We start from the raw sequence: 6,074 nt of genomic DNA, 5'->3' as shown, positions 1-6,074 counted from the left end.
GGTGGCTCATGCCTGTAATCCCAACATTTTGGAGGCCAAGAAGGGCAGATCACTTAATGCCAGGAGTTCAAGAACAGCCTGGCCAACATGACGAAACCCCATCTCTACTAAAAATACAAAAAATTAGCTGGGCATGATGGCGCATGCCTGTGGTCCCAGCTACTCAGGAGGCTGAGGCACGAGAATTGCTTGAACTGGGGAGGCAGAGGTTGCAGTGAGCCGAGATCGCACCACTACACTCCAGCCTGGGTGCCAGAGCAAGGCTCTGCCAAAAATAAAAAAAAACAAAAAAAAAAAATAAAAGACAAGAAATAACATATGCTGGTAAGGATGTGGAGAAAAGTGAACTGTTATACACTGCTATACACTTGGTGTACTACTATATTATCCAGCAATCCCACTGCTGGATCCCCCTCCCCCAAAAAAATGAAATCAACATATCAAAGAGTTCAGATCCCCATGTTTATTGCAACACTATTTGCAACAGCCAAAATATGGAATCAACTTAGTGCTCATCAACAGATGAAACAGGAATTAAAAATGGTATATATATGCAATGGAATGCTATTCAATCTTTAAAAAGAATGAAACCCTGTTATTTGCAACAATGTGGACAAACCTAGAGGACTTTATGTTAAGTGAAATAAACCAAGCACAGAACGAGAACTACCACATGATCTCAGGCACATGTGGCATCTAAAAAAGTTGACCTCAGAGAGAGTTTAGTAGTGGCTATCAGAAACTGAGGAGAGTAGTTGCAAGGGGGAGGGGAACAGGTTGCTCAACAGCTACAAAGTTACACTTATATAGGACAAATAATTTCTGATGATCGACTGCACAGTAGGTTGAGCGTAGTCAACAATAATGTATTGTGTACTTTAAAATAGTTAGAAGAGAGGATTTTGGACATTCTCACCACCAAGAAATGACAAATGTTTCAGGTGATAGATATATGCTAATTATGCTGATTTGATCATTACACAATATATATGTATCAAAACATCACACTGTATCCCATTAATATGTACAATTATACATCAATTTAAAACAAAATAAAATGTATTTTATAAAAATTTTAAAACTTCAACCAGCAAGTTTGAATCTCCTATTCCCAGTTTTGGTCAGCCCTACAGTGTATACCAACCAGGCTGGCCTGGGGCTGCTGTTAGAGGAAAGAAAGAAACATCCGGACTTGGAATGAACAGATCTGGAAGGAATCCTAAATTTTCCAATAAAGTCTCTGTATTCCTTTCATCCTGGTCCCTACCCAGGAAGCAGTCTAGAGGAGATGATCCTTTTCTAAGAACAGCAACATTCAGTAAACAAACTGCCTTACTAATGTGTGTGGACCAAGAGATGGTGAGCAAAGTAGAGTCAGTGATATTTTTGAATCAATTATGAGAAGGCCACCATGCTATTGCTCAGTAATATTAGATGCCCATGGACAGTAAGACTCATCGATGGTCCATCTTTATTATTAGGTCATTACTGAGTGGCTTTTGCAATAAAATACACCATTGGCAGAATAAAAATATTCTCTAATGCAAAAACATAGCATGAATTATTTTTAAGGGGCACAATGGTGTGCTTGATCAGACTGGAATAGCAACATTGTAATCTGAAAAAAGCTCAACAGTTGTGAGGCATATTCAAAAGCCCCAAGAGGAGAGTCAACAGTCAGATCAATCAGAGTTGAGAGGTTGCCACAACTTATGTAATGACATCTCCACGCCATGAAACACATGTGTCAGCTTTTGTCAGGAGTCACAGATCTGGCATGCAGCAGGAGATTCTGCATTAGATATATAAAGTCAGGCTCAATCATCCTCTTGATTAGTTAGTCTCATCAGAGAATGAGCCCTTGCCATGGGTCTGTATATGAGGAATCCAGGCAGTTCAATAAGTAGTCAAGATTTGTTTCCACATGCGGTCCCAAAGAAGAGTCTTTAATCTGCCAGACTAGTTTTCCAAGTTGCATACCAAAAGGCTGGACCATTGGTAGTGTCCCAAGAATTGAGTTCTGACCATTGAGCAGAGAAACCAAGTCCTCTTTTTATTTCTGCATAGCTGGTTCAGAGGCTGAACAGACACAGGAGCCAGTGAACACCATCAGTTTTCAGCTTAGCCGATCCTTCACTGAGGCAAGCCCAGATATTTAGGGAAACCTCTGTAAACAGGGTCCAATTGAACTAGTAGTGTTGTTTCAAGCAGGAGAGTAAAAGGTTAAGTTTCCCCCAGAGAGATAGTTGCCACTCTTACATATAAAGCAGAGATGCAGAAGAAATTCGAGTTGATGCCATCGCCCACCCACCAACCCACCCCCGCATTTCCGCCCTGAGACTAGGATCCCAGCGCCAGGGACCCAGACCCTGGGATTGATCGCACAGAGCCGTGATCCGGAGAGTGCGCCGGGGATGAGACGGAATCTCGGGGCCACTCGAGAGCTTGGGGTAGGAACCATGCATCCATTGTCCATCGTGACTGCATGTGGAGCAGCTATATGGCCTGGGAACAGCTGTAGAGAGAGGGGAGCGACTGGTTCGCCACTGGCGAGCCCTGGGGGAACCCGCCCAAGGTGCCCTCCTCCCCAGACTGCCCTCCCAGCCTCGAAGACGGCAACCCAGCGCCCACTGCTCCCTGGACTCTGGGCAAGGCCAAGATTCAGGCCTGCTCCAGGTTTGAGAGCCCAAACAACTCAGAGGGTGAGGAAATTGACCTTGTGACAGTAGAGAAGAGGCAGACTGGGTATACAGAAGTTGATCACCATCATGGTTCCGGTCGACAGTCTGAACCCCTGCATGAAACACTTCCACACCTCCATCCACCAGCAACAACACAACTGCGCTGCCCATATTTCTCCAGAAAGCTGCTCCCAAGAAGAGGCTCCAGAGAGGGGTCTCCAAGAAGAGGCTCTGGAGGGAGATCCTCCAGGGGAAACAGAAGATGAGGAGGATGAGGGGATTGTGAGCCCCTCACCTATAGAAAGCAAGGCTGCCCAGTGCTGCCAGTTCTGACACTGAGGATGTGACCAAGAGGAAGGGCCACAACTTCCTGCAGCACAAGAGGTGGAATGAGCTGCGCGTTCTCAGTTCTTGGCCCTGAGGGACCAGCTACCCACCTTGGCCAGCTGCTCTAAGGTCCCCACGGTGGTGATCCTAAGCAAGGCCTTGGGATACTTGCAAGACCTGGCGTGAACCGAGAAAAAGATGTCTATGGAGAAAAGGCAGCTCGGAGGCCAGCAACAGCAATTGCAGAAATGAATTGCGTACCTCAGTGGCTACTAACTGACCAAAAAGCCTGACTGTTCCATCTTACAAAGACACAAGTTTATTTTTTGACCTCCCCCTCCCCTTTAGTAATTTTCACATTTTGGTTATGACGGGACAGTCTCTGCAGTAGGTCCCAGAATGCATTGCAGCCGGTACACACAGTATAAGGGCTTGCATTCTTGGAAACCTTGAAACCCAGCTTTTTCTCTCCTGACTCATGCTGTGTCTTCTCTGGCGCCTTTGGCTTCTCAGCAGGTAGCTGACTGAGGAGATTTGGGGTCTGTTTACCTCACTAGCTCCGAAGAAAAGGCTGACAGATACTATGCAACAGGTTGGTGTATGTTGTCGGGGGCTCCAGTCTGCATGAAATCTCACACTCTGCGTGAGCCTTAGGCTAGGAAAGAATGCTCCCTGGTATCTCTGGGGTGATGCAAGAATGCTCCCTGTTATCTCTGGAGTCATGCAAGGACAGCTGGGCCTGGACAGCGCTCTCCCTGTGGCTTTTTTTTCCAGGAGACACATAAGCTGTCTAGGGTGATGACAAGCTTGAAGATTTGATCAACATGACCATTGCTTCACTGTCAGACACTTTACAGTATCTGAGGAGTTGGAAACCTTTAACGTATACATTGTGATATTAGCTGACACCTCTCCTTCCAGTTTCAATGCTGAGACCCTGAGAACATTTAAAGAGCTTGCACTCCAGGTTCGTTGTCTCAGAACTCTCTGGGCCTTCTCTGATGAAGGGACCTTTCTATCCTCATGAGAGACTTTTGTTTCATTTTGCCTTTGTTGTGCAATGGGCTTTACAGCATCCTTTCCCACAGGTTAGAAATATTTCCCCAAGTTACAGGGAAGTGGGGATCCTAGCCTGGGGCCTGAGGAAATCTTGGAGTCCTGGCTCCTGAACTTGTTCCCTGTCCAAGTGGCACTTGAGGCCACTCATCTTATAATCTCTTCTCAAGGCAGATGTAAGGCACCTCAGAAGGGAGAACTGTACCACTTCCTCTTTTCCATGAAGCTCTCGTCTCAATCTTTGACTGATGAGTGTGAAATTCTACCAGAACCATGCAAACACGTCCACCTTGTGCATCTCCAAGGAACCTGTGGGGTCTGCAGCATACTTGGCTCCCTACCAGCCTGCCATGAGTCATATTTCTTTTCCAGAAGGTGGACTTGCTTCCTGGTATGTTTTAAAGGAGCCTGCAGAAGCTCTGCTTAGCCAACCATGATGGATTTTTGCCCCAGATGGACTCTGCATGTCCAAGGAGAATCCAGGTGCAGCCTCCATTCTGGGAAAGACATCCAGCCCAGCAGTTGTCATGTGGGTAACCTCAGGAACCCCTAACCCTGTCCTGGAAAAAGGACAAGCCCCTCCAGAACTCTGCCCAAAATAGCAGGTGCTTGATGGTCCTGAATTTGGAAAGGGATAGGGGGTGATAAGTACTATCTGTGGCTCTGGAAAACCAGCTGCTACATTCAGATCTATTTTCCATAATGGTTTCTTTCTGAGGTTGCTTCGTGGCCTCAGAGAATCCCAGAGGATGTTTTGAAATAGCCTCTCTACCCTTCAGGAGCATGGTAGTTTACAGGAACCAACTGACTTCTGGAACTGTCTATGGAGGGAGAACAGACCAGGTGTAGGTTACTAATGTCTTACATGAATAGCTTGGTTTTATAAGCTGCTGTTGGGTATTATGTTGGGGTAGTCTTTTTAATATATTGTATTTTTGTACGCATTTTGCAAAGTGGAGTTAACTGTTTTGTAAAAGAAAAAAAAGAAACCCTTGGGTGCTTCTTCTGTTTCAAGGGTCTGATTTATTTTGAAAGGCAAGTTTATCTGAAATTTTGTGTTATTGATTGCCCAATTTTAAAATGTTGCCTTCTGGGACATCTTGACATAAAATATTTCCCAAATATGCAGAAAATAAATATAATAAAATAAAAAAGAAATGTCTGTGGGATCAGATGACTGTACTTGATTTTACTGTTTCCATTTCATAAGCCAAGCTTATTGACCCCTTCCTATCTGCTAGTCATTGAGTCTGAGTTGACCAACTCAAAGATGGAAATATCGAGCCAGATGGTAAAAAATTCTCCATGAATCAATTGTTCAGTTTTGACAGAATCCAAATTGCAAGCCATTAGCTGCTTTTCAAAAGGGATGTACCCTGTAGCCATATCAGGGAGGCAACAAGTCCAGTTCCCCGAGGGATCTCTCTGGGTATTGACTGCTTACCCTTGCCAGCTGCCCCCATCGGCAAAATCATCAGTTACACAGATTTGTCCTGTATGTAATATCCAAGGAGTTGATTGAGGTTCTGAGCCTCTTTTTCGGTGGCAGGTTGTATGAAGAGACATCAAATTTTTCCTGTTAGAGGGATCTAATGTTGTGAATTTGCCTACTTAGTCCCAAGAGATTACTTGGCAAGCAGGCCCCTGTGTTTGGGAGCATAAATCAGCCACCCTTGCTGACAGATATGTAATAACACTGCATTGAGGACCCTTGAGACTGAGACTTCTAGCCGGCCAGCTGACACAATTATTATTTATATAGTGAAAATGTTGAACATTAGAAGGTAGAGACACTAATGCTAAATCCTGAGCCAACCACTGGTGACAAATCTCGTTGGAGTTTGTTCCACTAACACTTCCCTCTACCTCTGTCTCTCTGCAATGGGGACGACTTTATATGAGACCTGTAGAATGAGAAATTACCAGCATATGACCCATCAAGTCCTGCCATTTATAGGTAGAAGCAACAAGAACAGTTTATTCAACTTTCCCAAGGGCGCCCCCATACAA

General features: G+C 44.9%; 1 pseudogene; it reads left to right on the top strand.

Moving 5' to 3' along the window:
- The first annotated feature begins 2,470 nt into the window (after nt 1-2,470).
- LOC100449619 (protein L-Myc-like) lies at nt 2,471-3,284 on the top strand (annotated as a pseudogene).
- Nucleotides 3,285-6,074: the final 2,790 nt, after the last annotated feature.

This window comes from Pongo abelii, chromosome X, assembly GCF_028885655.2.
Source record: "Pongo abelii isolate AG06213 chromosome X, NHGRI_mPonAbe1-v2.0_pri, whole genome shotgun sequence".
NCBI classification, from domain to species: domain Eukaryota; kingdom Metazoa; phylum Chordata; class Mammalia; order Primates; family Hominidae; genus Pongo; species Pongo abelii.
This window is presented reverse-complemented; position numbering and strand designations above follow the sequence as displayed.